The 18,544-nt window shown below is 41.4% G+C and overlaps 1 long non-coding RNA gene across 1 annotated transcript in view; it reads right to left on the minus strand.

Annotated features, from left to right (window-relative positions):
• Nucleotides 1-8,818: 8,818 nt before the first annotated feature.
• LOC134757289 (uncharacterized) overlaps nt 8,819-18,544 on the minus strand; it is a 208,933-nt gene continuing 199,207 nt past the window's right edge. Inside the window, exons 3-5 of the long non-coding RNA XR_010131089.1 lie at nt 11,819-11,847; nt 10,881-11,009; nt 8,819-8,930 (exon numbers count right to left, since the gene is read on the minus strand). This is a non-coding gene — a long non-coding RNA (uncharacterized lncRNA). The remainder of the gene's footprint in view (nt 8,931-10,880; nt 11,010-11,818; nt 11,848-18,544) is intronic.

Raw genomic sequence — 18,544 nt, forward strand, 5'->3', positions numbered from 1 at the left:
TGGTACCAAAACAGGTATGTAGACCAATGGAACAGAACAGACACCTCAGGAATAACACCACATATCTACAACCATCTGATCTTTGACAAACCTGACAAAAACAAGCAAGGGGGAAAGGATTACCTATTTAATAAATGGTGCTGGGAAAACTGGCTAGCCATACACAGAAAACAGAAACTGGACCCTTTCCTTACATCTTATACAAAAATTAACTCAAGATGGATTAAAGACTTAAATATAAAACCCAAAACCATAAAAACCCTAGAAGAAAAAAACTCTTCAAGCTACCCAGCATTTTCAAGAGCTATATGGGATTGATGGATATTTACTGTCTGCATTATAATCAAATCCCAGTGCATTGCCAGGAATTGGTAGAACTAAGAACTTTCAGGATGTAGCCTTAAGTAGGCGTATGTCTGCCAAGGTGCATACACATTGCATTAAAGTACTGTGCAATGTGCCGGACATTGTATATGTTATCTAATTTAATCCAGAATGGTAGGCATGATTCTCTCCATTTTTATAGATAAGGAAAGTTGAAGAAAATAGGTGATTATATTAGTCAGCTAGTGCTGTCATAACAAAATACCACAAACTGGATGGGGCCTAACCAAAACAACTTTATTTCTCACAGTTCTGGAGACTGGAAGTTCAAGGTCAAGGTACCAGCAAGGCTGGTTTCTTCCTGAGGCTTCTCTCCTTGGCCTGCAAATGCTAACCTTCTGGCTGGGTCCTCACATGGTGCACACATCCCTGGTACCTCTGTGTGTCCAAACTGCCTCTTCGTACAAGGACACCAGTCAGATTGGATTAGGGTCCACCTTAGCCTCATTTTAACTTAATCACCTCTTTAAAGGCCTTATTCCAAATACAGGCATATTCTAAAGTACTGAGGATTGGGACAGCAACATGTGAATTTGGGTGAAGGTGGCATAATTCAGTGCATCAGGGGCCATACACTCTGTTTTGCCTGGGACACTTGATCTAAGCTCATTGTCCCAATGTAATATGACTAAATAGCATATTCATTCAACCTTAAAATTGTCCCATTTGAAAGACCAATTCTACACTCACTCTACTATGACAGCAGCAGGATTAGCAAAACATCTCAAGAACAAAGAGATGGAGTTCAACTCTGTTCTACACGCCAAATCTGCCTGCCCCCTCCTGCCCCTTAAAAACTTCCTTTGTAAAAATATATGCCCCTTACCCCTACCCCAGGGGACTGTGCTTACCTGGCGTTTTACAGGACATAGGTAAAGAAAGCCAGAAAGGCACAGTGACTTGGGAGGCAACAGGTGGTGTACAGGACCTGCCACAGCCCCGAACTGCCTCTTGCCAGTTTCAAAATGAAGAGATACTGTTCCAACGAACAGGAGCAAATGGGTCTTCTCCTTGTCCTCACTCCTCACTTTCGGCTTCACTGCTCCAAAATTAAAAACAAAAGCAAAAGCCTGTATCCAAGAGGACGCCATGAGAGTGCCTGACCGATCTTGGTGGACGTTCCCGCCAGAGCTCTGTGCCAGGCTTCCGGTGCTGTTTATTCTCCCTTGGCAGGCACGCAGCATATGGTGCCTCCCTCACCTCTTCGGCGTCTTCCACGTCACACGCAGTGAGAGACTCCACTCTCCTGGGGGGTGTGTCGGGCCCCTCACTGGGCCTGCTGCTGTATCATCTGACAGATTACAGGCCGCATATTGCTGGGCTCTGCCTCTGTTGGGAGCCAGCTTAGTCATTTAACAGTTCATTCAGAGAGGGAACCAGGGTGCCCTGTGACTGCTGACGTGATGGATTTTGTCTGGGGAGGGAAGGAGGCACAGCCCTGCAAAAGTCTACAAATCCCATGGGTGGGCCAAACTTTGATGACTTGACCTAGTCGGCCCCAATTTATCATAATAAAATGAAAATAATATAATAGCTTCCATACAGTGAGTGCTTGCCATGTGCTAGGCTTTGTGCCAAGATCTTTAAAGCCATATTTTAATCAAACCATGCAAACCTGTGAGGCTTGACTCACAGGCAGCAAGCGGCAAATTTGAACCCAGTTACGCCTCTCCCTCTGCAGCACTTGCTATCATGCTACCTCCTCCAGCATTTTTTCCGACCGTTATTAGGGTAAGCTTTCTAAAACGTGTATTTTCTAAAATGCACCAAAACTAATTAATACCAATATGACTTTTGTATTTAAAAAAAATCACGTATTCATATCTACAGTAAAGCATTCCAGAGTGCTAGTGGTTCCCAAAGAATTCTTCTTGGCGGGGTGCGGTGGCTTATGCCTGTAATCCCCGGACTTTGAGAGGCCGAGGAGGATTTCTTGAGTCCAGGAGTTCAAGACCAGCCTGGACAACATAGCAAGATCCTGTCTCTATTTTTTTTTAAATAAAATAATTCTTCTTTCACAAAATATTAATAAATGTCCTGCCTTGGCGAGTCTTCCAAGAAAAGTGGTTTTGTGGTCATCTGTGCTGGAAATACAGGGTTGTATTGGAAATGTTCTTCACTGCAGGACTTCTCTGAGACTTTAATGTGTTTGTATTAATTGTGAAACTCCACAAGAAGACGGTATGCAGTGTTTCCCAGACTGAGTCCCACACAGAATGCTTTCTCTTTCCAAGAACCTCTAGAGGCCTAGTCACCTGGACAGCACCCGAAACGCTGGCCTCTCATAACCTCGAGCTTCCATCTTAATTTCCAGGCCCTGCCTGGTCAGGTTTCCCCCTTGTTATTCAGCAGGAACATTTTCTCTTGCAATGGACGGTTGGAATCCTGGCCTAAACTCAGGTTCTCCCTCCTCATCAGTGTCTCTCTCCACCTCTCCTACTAGAAGCCCTACCTCCAAGTGAAAGGTGACAACGTGCTAGCAGCCCTGGCTCGCTCTCGGCGGCGCCTCCTCGTCCTCAGCGTCCGCTCTGGCCGCGCGGGAGGAGCCCTTCAGCCCGCCGCTGCGCTGTGGGGGCCTCTCTCTGGGGCTGGCCGAGGCCAGAGCCGGCTCCCTCTGCTGGCGGGGAGGTGTGGAGGGAGAGGCGCGGGCGGGAGCCGCGGCTGCGCGCGGTGTTCGGGAGCCGGCGCGGGTTCCGGGTGGGCGCGGGCTCCGGGAGCCCCGCACTCCGCGCGGTTGGCCGGCGTCTGCTGGGCTTGATGCGGGGACGAGCTCCCTCTGGGGTGCCGGAGTGCCAGGGCTAGGTGCCACAAAGTCCCTAAGCGAGTGCCATTGAGAACTGAAGCCGGCTGGGCTTCTGGGTCCGGCGGGGACTTGGAGAACTTTTCTGTCTAGCTAAAGGATTGTAAATGCACCAATCAGCACTCTGTGTCTAGCTAAGGTTTGTAAACGCACCAATCAGCATTCTGTGTCCAGCCAAACGTTTGTAAACACAACAATCAGCGCTCTGTGTCTAACTAAAGTGGTGGGGACTTGGAGAACTTTTGGGTGTAGCTAAAGGATTGTAAATGCACCAATCAGCCCTCTGTGTCTAGCTAAAGGTTTGTAAATGCACCAATCAGTGCTCTGTCAAAACGGACCAATCAGCTCTCTGTAAAATGGACCAATCAGTAGGATGTGGGTGGGGCCAGATAAGGAAATAAAAGCAGGCCACCCCAAGCCAGCTGGGGCAATCTGCTTGGGTGCCCTTCTGCTCTGTGGAAGCTTTGTTCTTTTGCTTTTCATAGTAAGTTTTGGTGCTGCTTGCTACTTGGGTCCAGTGCCACCTTTATGAGCTGTAACACTCACTGCAAAGGTCTACAGCTTCACTCCTGAAGCCAGCGAGATTACAAACCCACAAACCCACCAACCCACCAGCAGGAACGAACAACTCCAGATGGGAGGAACTAACAACTCCAGACGCACCACCTTTATGAACTGTAACACTCACCGTGAAGGTCTGCAGCTTCACTCCTGGAGTTAGCGAGACCACGAACCCACCAGAAGGAAGAAACTCCGGAGACACCACCTTTAAGAACTGTAACCCTCACTGCAAGGGGCCGTGGCTTCATTCTTGAAGTCAGTGAGACCAAGACCCCGAGCATCCTTAACATCCCAGCACCCCCTCTCCTGCTGCAATTCAGTCCAATTAGCCCCTGGCCCAAAATCTAATTGTGTGCAAAGCACAAATTAACACTAAACCGGATCAGTGTTGTTTCTTTTTAATGCTGAAACAGTTCAGGGATCACTCATCCTACTTCATCAGCTAGATTGCAAGCTCCATGTAGGGATTTTCTCCCTTTTATTTAAACCACCAGGCTGCCCCTTTTAGTGGACCTGATGCACCCTAAACACTCCTGGGCCATGAGCTAAGACTCAAAGAATATTGGTCACATGAGTGTCTGAAGATGACTTCTGTGAGTGCCTGCAGATTTCCTCATACATCCCGCAAGGAAGAGCAATGCCCCATGTCCATGAACAGGGACCATGACTCCCCACTCTGGCTGCAACCTTCTTTTTTATTCTCACCTTGCTGAAAATAATCAACTCATCTCAGTTTTCCTGAGGCTTTGCAAGTTTTAGCACTGACAGTTCCATGAGCCGGGAACGCGCTCAGTGCCAGGCAAACCATGACGGTGGATCACTCCACCTGCCTGCCCTGCCCATAAATGAATTAAGGCTTTGCATCCTGAATCTTTATCCTCTGGTTGAAATGTTCTTATCCCATGGTTAGGCTTTCAAGGCCAAGTTCAAATGCTCTTCCCCTCACTGGACATTCCCTTATCACATCCTTTACATGCCTCCCTCCTGAAGAGTCTGGCCAAGTCACATGGCCTGGCGCCATTACTAATTGCCCACTGACCCATGGTCTAGTTCTCAGTATAACTGCTTCCCTTCTGGATGATTCTTACAGGCAGGGTGTCCGTCATGCACATCGTATGCACATGCTTGCTTCCCCAGCAAACCCAGCACTGTTCCTTGCACCAGCACATTGTCAAAATTGGCAGACACTTGATCAGCATTTGCTGATTGATTGATTGGTTCTGATCCCTAGAACAGGCCCAATCTAGGGAAGCCCAAAGCCAGGCAGCAGTACAGTGGAGAATCTGCAACTAGCTGCCCTCATTCCACTCCAGCTGAAAACTCTCAGTAAATAACACTAAAATCTTCAACTGGCAGAGCACCTAGCTTCTCTGTTCAATGTCTAGGGCTGTCTATAAACCATTAGTGGTGTGTTAGTGTTTTTTCTGCATACAAACTTAAGTCTTTGCTGATTTATGTAGAAAGGAGTCCACAGCAGGGCAGAATGCCTCCCAGGAAAAGGAAACGGTTCTCATACAACTATGCTAGGTCGTTCAGAATAGTTATCATTATATGCCCTGCTTGGGAAATTGCAGAGACCATATTTTTTAAATGAATATAAAGTCTGAAAGGAATTTTGACAGGTCAGATTTACAAAAATCAAAGTAGGCCACCCTGATTTGCACTGTCAATAAGGTGTTAGGGAAGATACTAGGAGATTAACACCCTTTTATGATGACCTAGCTGTTCCCTTGAAGGTGGTAACACCCAGTCAGGCCCAGGATGAGGAACAAAGAGGGACTGGGGGTGACACTGGAAGCTTTCAAATCTAAGGAGCCACAGATCTCTCACTCATTTTTTTAATGACGTTTATTATTTTTTTAATGTCAGTAGCATTGCTTTCCAATCTATATCAACCACAATAAAGAAAAATTTTCATTGGTTATTTTTCTTCCTGTTGTATTACATTACATTGATTTTCAGGAAGTTACTATATAAAGAATCTCTCTAGATAATGAGAGAATCTCTCTCTTTCTATATATATAGTGTATACACATAATACAGAGTTATTTCAATTTTTTAATAATTTGTCACTTATATTAAATATATTATATATTTATTTGTTATATATTTATTTAAATGTATATTAGATATAAATTATATACATATTTATATATATTTGTATATATAGTTTGTACCTATTGTATATTACTTTGGATATAAATATTTATGTACATATGTGAATTTTGTTTAACTGATGGAGATCAATTCCCATCCAAACACTTGTTGTGTCATTACTAAGAAAGTGCATGCCAAATTGGGAAAAGCCACAGTAATCGCCATACCCATCTTGTCCACCTAGAGTCAATGTTTCTGTAAGGTCACAGGCAAATTGAACTAGAGTTGAAGCTCTCAGGTGGTGGCGAGCTCACCACCAGCTAGCAAACATGTGAAGAGGAAGACTCTTTTTCCCAGGATCTCGCTGTATTTTCTGGTCACATGGAGGTACAGAGAATCCAATCAACTCTAATGTTGCTTCTACAGTTTGTGTGGAGCTGGAGCCCAGTCTGGGGCATCTACTATTCAAATGTTAAGCAACTCTGCGCACTTCAGACTTCAGTATCATTGTTTCTGCAATTTTAATATCTCTATTATTAAATTCTTTAATTTGAAGCCTCCATGTACCATGTGGTGTTACCTGTAAAATTAGAGTTTCCCCTGCTCACACATCTGTGCTCCCAGGAAGTACCAACTTCACCCCCTTCTTTTCCTACTAAACTGCAGAGGGGCTTATTCAGGCATTCTGAAGACTCAAAGACAGTTCTCTGTGATCTAAAATGACTTTCCTCAATAGTCAATGTGAAGCTTTTTTTTTTTTTAATTTAGTACAGGTAACAAAGAACAGAAAAATTAGAAAGAAAACAAGCCAAAGAGAAAAAGGGACACCAACAGTAAATGCGCAGTGGTCTGTCTTCTGATTCCTAATGTTCTTCCTAGAGTTTTGATTAACAACTGTTTTAAATGAGCACTTACTAAATCAGAGGGCATCTGCATCTTCCCTTAGGCAAAGCTAAGAACTCTTTCTGGATCTCCAAACATGTTTACTTATTTCTATGTTAGTTAATCATTAGTTAGTATGAATAATTCTAAAATGTGAAGTAAATAAAGGCAAATTAATTTTCTTACAGCAGGAGGAAAAGTGTATTAGTCCATTCTTACATTGCTAGAAAGAAATACCTGAGACTGGGTAATTTATAAGAAAAGAGTTTTAACTGGCTCACAGTTCTGTAGGCTGCATAGGAAGCATAGCAGCATCTGCTTCTAGGGAGGCCTCAGAGAGCTTCCACTCATGGCAGAAGGCAGAGCAGGAGCAGGCATGTTCACATGGCTGGAGCAGGAGGAAGACAGAGACACGGTGGAAGGTGCTACCCTCTTTTAAACGACCAGATCTCGTGAGAACTCTATCACTAGAACAACACCAACAGGATGGTGCTAAACCATTCAGGAGGGATCTGCCCCCATGATCCAGTCACCTCCCACCAGGGCCCACCTCCAACACTGACTGGGGGTTATAATTGAACATGAGATTTGGGCAGAGACACAAATCCAAACCCTATCAAAGAGTATTTTTGTAATGCTTAATAAACAAGGAGTTAAGAACATTATTGGATTCTGGCCCGTAGTTCTGCCATGGGCCAGCCTTGTGAACATAAGCAATCCAGGCCATCTTCTGAAGACTCAGTTTCCACACCAGTGCATTGATGATGTTGAACCAGATTAACCTTAAGATCCCTTATGGACCTAATAGTCCATTAGTCTATAAAGAAGAAAGGAAATAGAAACAGATTAACTAGGATTAAATAGGGCATTATTTTCTCTTTTGGACATCCATTCTTAGAAATACAGAATTAAATTTTTAATAGCAAAAGTAGTAAATGTTTATAGTTGAAGAATAGAAATTAATGTCACTATCTTCCCACCAAAAACCTAAAGTCCTAAAATCCGAGTACCCAAAAATGACCATTGTCAACATTCTGGTGTTTATCTTTCAGACTATTTCCTACACACGTACATAAACATTTACATGGCAGAACCAGGGGCTACACTCCATGTACTTACACATATAAGTAAGATATTTTGGGCCAGGCGCTGTAATCCCAGCAATTTGGGAGGCTGAGGTGGGTGGATCACATGAGGCCAGGAGTTTGAGACCAGCCTGGCCAACATGGCAAAATCCTATCTCTACTAAAAATACAAAAAAAAAATTAGGGTGGGCTAATGTCCCTGTAATCCCAGCTAGCTGGCATGTGCCTGTAATCCCAGCTACTCAGGAGGCTGAGGCAGGAAAATTGCTTGAACCTGGGAGGCAAAGATTGCAGGGACAGATAGCGCCACTGCACTCCAGCCTGGGCGATAGAGTGAGACTCCTTCTCAAAAATAAATAAATAAATAAATAAATATAATATTTATTTATACTATATATTTATAGATAGGTAGCAATCCTATATAAATTTATATATATATAAATTATATAAATATAATAATAATAATATACTTTGCTTTGGTTTTGTGATCTGTCATATAGCATTGGGGAAAGCTTATTAATTGGTGTAGATTTTCTAGCAACCAGGTTAGCATTATATTTCAAAAGTCCTGAGGATATACATATTCTTTAATCTAACAATTACATTGCTAACAAGGGAATTTCCTAAAGTGTAAGTGTATTGACAAGGATGGTCACTATATCATTGTTTAGAAACTGAAAAAAAAAATGAAAAAAGAAAACAAACCAAATGTCCAAAAATCAAGGTCCTATCAGGTAAATCACAGAGTACTTTTACACAATGGAACACAATGCAGCCTTTAATAATGATACTCAGATATATATTCAGGAACATGGAAAACTATAGACAACCAGTATTTGAGGCATTTCCTCTGACAACCACAGGTAAGGGAGTTCACTGAAATGATTTCTTTAAAAAACCACAATAAAGCTGCCGGGATGGCACAGCCCCGATCTGGGCTGCCGACAACAATCCCAGGCTTTCCATATGCTCCGCAGCATCCAGAAATGGCAGGCTAACATTTTCCTCCTGCTGGCACTGGTGGGCTCGCTGCAACTGTCACCGTTCCATCCTCACTCTCCACCCCATCTCCACAGCCTTTATCCACTCTTAACTAAGGATGGAGAGACACATTCTCGAGGCTGAAAAATTAGAAACCTGTTGAGTTACCCTCTTGCACTGCAAAGTTGCCAGAAGCCTGTCTGGGGAAGGACAGGAGGTGAATGCAACAGGATGGGCAGAGGCAGAGGCAGCAGGAGAGGGAGGCAAGTGTGGGAGTGCAGGGACATCCAGCGGAGAGAGAAGGAGGGTCACAGAGAGAAAGGCAACCAAAGAGACAAGGCTCAGGGCTGCAGCAGAAAATGGGAAGCACTACTTTAAAAATAATCATAGAGGGTAAGAATAAAAGATGCTGCCATGATTCCTTCCCTTTGGTGATGCAACCAGTGAATTAACGAAGGAAACCCGAGGTAGAGCCAACCAGTTTCTGAGCTGCTTACAGATACCTGGAAGAGGAAGGATTCCTTCTTTTGCTTACTCTTTTCCTTTCCTTCCCCACCATCCCTTTTTGATTCTCCTGGTTCATTTATATACTCTCTCTTTTTTTTTTTTTTACATTGTCCAGCTAAACATTACAATGGTTTGAAGTAGTGTGACAAAGATGGGAGCCAAGATGAGAAGCAGGGAGCTGGAATACCTATTCAGGATGAAAATGTGTAATATGATTCACCTGTTCATACCCTAGTGACATGGTTTGGCTGTGTCCCCACCCAAATCTCATCTTGAATTGTAACTCCCACAATTCCCACCTGTCATGGGAGGAACCTGGTGGGAGGTGATTAAATTATGGGGGAGGGTCTTTCCGGCGCTGTTGTCATTATAGCAAATGAGTCTCATGAGATCTGGTGGTTCTAAAAAGGAGAATTTCCCTGCACAAGCTCTCTCTTATCCTGCTGCCATCCACGTAAGATGTGACTTGCTCCTCCTTGTCTTCTGCCATGACTGTGAGGCTTCCCCAGCCATGTAGAACTGTGAGTTCTCTATTAAACCTATTTCCTTTGTAAATTGCCCAGCCTCGGGTATGTCTTTATCAGCAGCATGAAAACAGACTAATACATCTAGTCTTTGACGTATTGATCTCCAACAGGAATGATTGGAGACTTGGAGAGTTTGAAGGTGCCATACTGTGTAACTTCCTAACCCTCTGCTGGTCACTCCAGTTGCTGTGGCTTTGCTGTACTCAGCTTCTAATGGGTCTTGTCTAGCTTTCCTTCATACCTTCATTTCTCTGGCACCCCTTCTCACTAACTCCAGAATACTTATCCATTTTGGACTCTCAACAATCCCTTTTCTCTCTGTGATTTGTAATAGTAAGCACATCATTTAAACCCATCCATCTCCTTCTCTTAAATGAAGCATACTTTTCCTCAACATTGCCATACTTCCTATCTCTATACTTCCCTGTCACAGTGCAATGCTTAACACTTAATTAATTAACCTTCTAACTCAGGGACACAATCTGAGATGCAAGCAAGAAATAAAATGTCTGCCCTCAGCATCTTCCTTGGCAGCCTAGCAGTACCCGCCACCCCAGCATCATGCACTTTTCTGTACCCAATCCCCATGAGGCCATTGGCAGGTCCAGATTTTGCTGTCCTGATGCTTTCAGGTTGTCCTCTGGCTTCCAAGAATCCTAGTTTCTTAACTAGAGGTGATAAAATGTAGAAGGAAAGTCCTGGTGCAGCACAAAATTAATGAAGAATGTATATCTCCATAGTTCCCAACTGAAGAGGTGTTCAATGAGTCAATGACACCACTCCAAGGTGAAAAACGAGATTCTGATTAACTGAGAGACTACTGTGTGCCAACTACTGTGCTAGATGCTTCCTGCTTACCAGGAACCATTATCCTGCTAGGTACAGAAGACACAGTTCCTGTCCTCAAACTACACTCTGTGTAGACAAAGCATTCACAAGATAATTGGCTTGTGCACCCTTGCAAGGGACATCTGCCAGAGTAAGTCAACACAGAGTCAATATCAGAAAAGTACAGATTTAGGATAATAAAAATAATTTACATTATTAAGTGCTTACCACGAACCAAGCACCATGTCAGTCCCTTTAAAACACTAGGCTTCACATTCTCAGAATTGTCTTCCATGGACGACAATGAGATTTGAGATTTACGATGATCCAGCACATAGTAGAATTTGGTCATGTCCTCTGTACCATTAGAGAGATGTTGAATGAAGGAGGAAAATCAAATGACTTTTAAAATCAGTGCTCAATTAGTATATTGATGCCTACTTATTAGCCCAAATTATTAATTTTCATTTTATAAACACTTTGGATAAAGTGCAGTTTATGAAAACTAAAGAACAATAATTAGTCCTATTGCCTTAAAGGCTGTTAATTCTGGCACATAATATTAAGTAATATTCTTAATAATGGATATTTAAGGCATAACATGAATCATTACTGGTATGAGTTGTGATATTTATAATGCCTGAGCATTGTGCTAGACACATGCTGTCAATCATTGCATTTATTACTCCTAGTAAACTTATATGAAAGATTCTATTATCAGTCTCACTTTACATCTGGAGAAACTGAGTCACAGAAAGGTGAAATTGTGCACGCTTTCAAATCTGGTAAGTGCAGAGGGAGGACCTGAGCTCTGGTTTACTTGATTCTAAGCCCACTGTGTCCTAACCCATGACCATCCCAAATAGTTTTTATTACTATTTTAAATAATAAAACAATTATAATTTTTAAAAATCTCTAGGATATGTTTCACTATGATGTAGTAGTCAAAATCCCATTGAAAGCAAATTGTGCCCAATTTTTTAATATTTCTGATGATCAATAAGCAAGATAACTGCACCATTTCCAGAGGGTTTCTCTATAGGAGTGTTTATCCCTATCAAAATGCTTTCTTAACTTGAAAATTACCAGCATGGCTTTAAACCACTAAAGCTGACTTTAAAAGGGGAATGGACTGGGAGAGGGGCGGGGAGGCTTTCATCACTTACAAACAGTCCTTCGTTTGCAGTTCTGACACCTGTGAAAGACAAAATTATTTTTTGTGGTCATTGCTGGTCGCACTCAGGCTCTTAGGGAGCCTCCTTCAATGTCTGATGACATCACAGACCTAAGGGAACCTTCCAACAGGGCTGGCTGCTTTGCATCCCTTGGAAGGCAAGTCTGTTTTGCTCTAGGTTTTATCTCTCAAGTAGGGATCTAGTTGCCAGGATTTAGGGTGTTGCCCTCTTATTTCCAGGAGTTGAGAAATATTTCAAATGGTGAAAATGTTTTCAGGTTCTCCCAGTTTTGCCTCTGAAAATTGCTGTTTATTCTGCCCTAACAACAGTCTCTTCCTGACTACCTTCCCCTGCTATTCTGTGGATTTCACTGTGCAATGATGGGAACATTCAATTTGCTGAGTGTTACAAGTGGGGCTAGGCTTGTATTGCATAGAAGATGAAGCAACTTCAACACCAGGAAGCTAAATGGAGAAAAAGAGGATTCTGAGGTTTTACTGAAGGGATTTTTGTTAAGTATCAAACTCAAGAAGAATATGAATTTCTTCCCACTAAATTTCTCACTTGAAATAGATAGAAACAAGAATTTTTTCCCACTGAATTTCTCACCTGAAAAGATATTGGAGCACATGACTATAACCTTCATGTCCAAATGAATATTTTTATGCTTGAATAGATTTTTAAGCCCCAAAACTTACATACTATTGTATGATCCTGAAGGAGGAGGATGATTTCACTAAGGCTGGTGAAGGTTGAGAAAAAGCTCTCCTAGAAAAATCCAGGCTGGGATTATAATTGAAAGAAGAAAAAAATAGACATGTTCTCTCTTAACCTCTACTACACCAAAGACAAACATATAATTTGCCAAAATGGTCCAGATTCAAACAAAGGCTACCTATAGCTAAATTTGCATATATATGAAGTTGAAAACTAAAGCATATTGGCCTCGAGCCAAAGTAAAAGCCTTTCTTACATCAAACACTGAGGGAAGATCCATGAAACAAAATTTCTTCCAGTTTATATTATCTCTTAAACCACAACAATTCTCTCCTTCACAAATATAAATACTCCCTACAAGTTCAAAACCAATTATGTTTTCTAGACACTTGTGTACCTCTTTCAATAAACAAATCACTTTGTCCATTCCCATATGCCGCAACTCATTCATCTTGACCTTGGCAAATCACTTTATTTGGACATTTTCAGTGCATTCCCACTGAGATCACCAATTCTAAGTAATTATCACTTTGCACAGGCTGGGTTAGAAAGTCAAGGTGTTTTCATCCACCCATTGTGGTTCCTCTGTGTTTTCTGCAGAGCGCTCATGATTTTCTACTGGAAATCCATACATGTATACATTTCTTGCTCTCTAAACTGCAAGCTTCATGAGAACAGGAAATATTTCTTTACCTGCAAAAATGGTCTCCTGTTTATAGCCCTCCTAGGACTTTGCACACAATAGTTAATAAATGTAAGTTGAAGGACTCAGACATTTTGCTTCCAGGGATACACCCTACAGATCTGTCGGCATAAGGACGCAAAGAGATACTCGTTGTATACTGTTTTCAGCAATGAAAATTGGGAGCTACATAGATGCTCATCAACAGAGAAATGGTTAAATAAACACACATACCCTTTGCAAACTATGGATTGCTACCTATCTATAAATATTTAGTGTATACACACATGTACTTGATAATAAGAGCAAATTAGATAAATAAGATATGGAAAAGTGTCCGATGTTATCAAGTGGAAAAAGATAAAAAAGGAAAAATTCAGAAAAATATGTCAATATACTTCCATTTTTAACAACTGGTTATGGATATACTACATTATATGCTGTAACACATATTTTTTCCTATGCATAGAAAATGTCTGAAAGGATATACAGTATGTTCTCATAAGCAAATATCTCTGGGAAGCGGGATGCAGTGGAAACAGGAGAAATGTTTTCCCTTACATATCTATTTCTATACTGCTGATATTCTTTACACCGAGTGTGTATATGTTTTCAATAAGAGGTTAAGGAAAATAAATCTATTCTAAATGAATGAATGAATGAAGTCTACATAATTTAATTGTTAATTCTGTGTCCCTAGTCTGGTTTATGAGGATAAGCTGGTGAAATCAGTCCTCCCTTGGGGATAGGCCTATTACAGGGCAAGAAAGATCTTTGCTGAAAGATCCCACAGCAGCATTCAAATTACCCTGTCCTAGGAACCAGTAGACTAAATTCCTGATTCATCTGCTACCTACCAAGCTGTAGAACAATATAGATTCCCTGTACCTTACTTTCTTTATTTATAAGGTGAGGTTGAGTAGACTAAAAGATTTCCAAAGTCCCTTTGAATTCTAAATTTCTCACCCCCTTCTTTGGGAGACAGAGAGAGAAAAATGATGAGGGTCACCAAATGGCCACAGCATTAAAGACATAAGTTGCACTGCTATTAGAAGACAGGCAGTTAACAGAATCTGACAATGAAAAAAGGAGCACTTAGAAGGTTAGCGTTCATTTTATGCTTTGCTTCATTATATAAATCTAGGCTTTCATCTGCATTCAATCGTACATAACATCCTATAAGACAAGGGAACACTGTTTACAGCATGGCATTTCAAATATCCAGATGATGGTCCATTTGGAATAGATTACAACTCTGCTTTCTGTCATCAGGCATTCTCAGACCCATATTGCATCCATATGTAACCAGCGACCATTAATTGGTCCAGTATTCTTTTATTTGGGGGAAAAAGGAAAAATGGGGCAAAGTTTAGTACTTTCTTCATATTTTTTATTCTAAATTTTCTAGATTGAAAACTAAATAAATTATACAACAGTTTATCAATCATCGAATTTAACACGTAACACCTATTAATCATCTATGATAAAGTAAACCTGAGTCTCATCAACATGAAATGCAACGTCCTGTCCCAGAAACCACATCGATCCATGAATTTTACTCTAACTATGATATGGAGTAAGACCAGGAGGGTCACTCAGACATAGTCTAGTGAGAAAAGCTTCTTATATTATTTTCCAGCCTCAGTTTAAAAAATAATAATAAAAGGTAACTTTTTTGATTCATGACATCCTATTAAATGCAAAAGAAACCAAGGGTTTTCATTGCCCCCAGTGATATTATATACAGCCCTTTTCTTGTTTTCTGACAGAGTATCTTAATTAGGCCTTAGAATGGACAAGTTTATTTTTTAGCCAACTTTGAAAGATGATCTTCCCCACCTAATTTTCTACTTGAAAATCAATACATACAGTTTTGCCTTCAGCGGTTCCCAGAATGATATCTATAGCATGCCATCTTCCACTTGCTTGCATCTAGTTTTCATTACCCAAAAATGTCTTTGTTCCTCTTTAAGAGCTCTAAAGAAAGATCTGCTCAGACTGCATTGAGAACACAGGGAAATAAAACATTTCGGAGTGGGGGGTATGACAGAGAGGATTGCCCCCTTGGAGCTGGGAAACCTGAGTATTTAAGCATCAATTTTTGAAATAATGATGGATCCAGGGCTGGCAAAATGACGACCATGTAAGCTCTTCTTCGGGAAGCACTTGCCTTCAATAAACTCCCCTCTCTTCCACCATCATGACAGGTGCTTTTCTGCTTTCCACTCAGTTGACCAGGAATCCCACTTCCCCTGCTGCCAAAACTTAAAGTAGACTAATCTTCCTCACCGCAGCAATGTCTAGCAACAGACTCTTTTCTTCAAACTCTATCCAAACATACCTAACCTGTGCAGACTCTACTCATCTGCAGACATTAAAAGATCTAAACTGTTAAGGTAGGAACTAAAGTGCACACGTTGTATGGCAGCTCCTGAGAATAAAACCAGAGGTCCAAGACAACTCTCCCTGACTCCTCTCTGTTGCAGGCCCCACCAATCAATACCTGCACTTGTTCGCTCTAAGCCCAGACACAATCTTACAGTCCTTAACACTGGATTCTGGGCAGCCACAGCCACTTCCAGTGGAACAGAGTCAACTGGAAAGTTGGAAACTCTTTGCCATAATTGTCTTACCCTCAAAAAACAAAAATTACAATTGCTAGAACCATAGATAGCTGCCAAAGAAAGCGGGTAAGGTGGTCACCTTGGTTGGATAAGGTGGACCTGTCAGTAAACTTATGACAACACCCCACTACCTACCTGTGGAGCTGACCTTACCTCTAATATACCCCTTCTGATATTGGAGGTAAGGACAAAGTGGCCATCGTCCATCTGCAATATGCTCTCTAATGACAATGCCAGCTTCTTCTATACCTATTTAGTGGTTTAATGCTTCTGCCTTTAAGATATTCAGATACATCTTTTTATACATTTAAATTCAGCATAAAAACAAAATAAATTGCAACTGTTCTTGGATGCCATACTCCTACAATTTTTTTCACCAAATTCTGAAGTTGGAAGCATTTATTAAAATATACAGTAAAAGCATAATGTATTCCTCTATAGAAAAAACTGCCTACTGAAAAACTCCATTCAGCATACATTTTATTACTCAGCTTGAATTTAGGGAAACCTTTTTGATTTCGTATGATCCCCCTTGATCTCCAGCTCATTGTATTGAATATACACATTTGTCACACATATACTATGGGCCTACCATACATAAAGCAGCCATCAGAATCAATGTTACAAGTGGAAACTAAACTGTCTGATTTTGGAAAAGCAAGCCAATTGTTTGGCATTAGCATAGATGCATCAATTCTTTTTAATGGCTTGGATTTGTGACTTTTCTCTATGTCACCTTACCACCACCCACAAACACTCATTAATACAGCGGTCAAATTATCCTTGTTTTTTTTCTATCAGGGTATTTCACTACAGATGTCTTCTGAAAACCTATTGGTTAACCAGAATTCCTCATTCATATTCACACTCTCTCTGCCCCTCCTGCCTGATTTCAGCACGCTTCCAATTTGTTTGGCATTCCTCTTCTCCAAATTTCTGAAGTTAGGCCTGGCTTTCTCCGGATGAAAAAGCCTCAAATACTTAGTTTCCCTTATTAATAACAAAGTTTGATCCATTCAATCAACTGGTGAATAATCATTTACACAGTGAAAACTGTTAGCCTGACTGCTCACAGCACAGCTGATACTGTTTGACCCTGTTCAAGATCAAACCCTTTTGCAGGTCTGACATCTACCATAGACTTAGCTCATTTGCCAGGTAATCAAATTGCTATTAATTTTTCTATTAACTGAATTTAATACCAGAGGGACACTGTAATGAGACCTAGCAAATAATGTGGGAACATTAGGATCCCATGGATCTACTAATAAAAGCTGTGATTTCTCTGCTCTTGGTACTGCTTTTTCCTTTCCAGGAAATTATAACACAATACAATTTTAAATTCTGTGTTTATTTCATTCACGGTGAGTTGGACCCTGGTCTCACCAACCCATTGGGGACCATTTGGCCCTAGTGCTTGGCTTGAGATTAAAATTTTCTCAAAACTGAGGAATCAGATTTTTCATACCAGGGACAACATAATACTGTATCGAGGTGAATTTTTTTTAAAGCACATTGTTTTCCAGAAGACTAAAATTTGTGTGGAAATAAACAAAGACCACCAAAACGAGAACATTTATTCAGAGCTTGCTACAACAAGGGCATCAGCCACCAACAGTCATGTTTGGCAGAGACTCAAGGGCAGGTAGAGGAATGAGAAAGCTCACAGCGGAAGCAAAGAGGGAGGCTTCGATGTGCCCTGATTGGAAGCTGTTGGCGTGTAGGAAGCTGGAAATAGGCTCACTAGAAACCAGGCATCCTATAGGATTGGTTAGGAGTGAGGAGCTGGGCTTCTCCAGTTGGCCCCAAATTGGAAGGAGGGACAAATATTAAGAAAGTGTTGGCCGGGCGCGGTGGCTCACGCCTGTAATCCCAGCACTTTGGGAGGCCGAGGCGGGTGGATCACGAGGTCAGGAGATCGAGACCATCCTGGCTAACACAGTGAAACCCCGTCTCTACTAAAAATACTAAAAATTAGCTGGGCGTGGTGGCGGGCGCCTGTAGTCCCAGCTACTCCAGAGGCTGAGGCAGGAGAATGGCGTGAACCCAGGAGGCGGAGCTTGCAGTGAGCCGAGATCGCGCCACTGCACTCCAGCCTGGGCGACAGAGCGAGACTCCATCTCAAAAAATAAAAAATAAAAAAAAATAAAAAAAATAAAGTGTTGTTACTGGTTAAACCCTGGCCATCTTGGGCTAATGGCTATAGGGGTTTATATTTGGCTTCATCAACTGGCTGCTTCAGGTTGTAGGTCAGAGTTCTATTTTTATACATGATCTGGCCATTGTCTGTTTGTATATTCAGTCTCTCAACTGATACACACTGAAAAGTCTCACTTAAATCTGTCAACATTAAAATGTCTGTGCAATATTAAAAATAGCACTACCATCCAATTTGCTGGTTTGGCATTTCTTTTCTGCGACTACAAAGCAAAACCTATTTAGTGTATGTTATTTGAAGAAAGAAAAAAAACACAAAAATAAAACAATCACCAAATATCTCACCATGTTTAAAAGATAGCCCTGACAACATTTTGGAATTTATATTCACTGCTCTTTCTATCTACAAAATTTACAAAACCAGAATTGAACTGAGTATAATCATTTCTAAACTGTTCTCTAAACCAACAATAAGCCAACAATCACGAACATTCTCTGCCTGATCATTTAGTAATTTTCCCTGTCATGATTTTAATG

Source organism: Gorilla gorilla, chromosome 16 (genome assembly GCF_029281585.2).
Source record: "Gorilla gorilla gorilla isolate KB3781 chromosome 16, NHGRI_mGorGor1-v2.1_pri, whole genome shotgun sequence".
In the NCBI taxonomy this organism is placed as follows: Eukaryota; Metazoa; Chordata; class Mammalia; order Primates; family Hominidae; genus Gorilla; species Gorilla gorilla.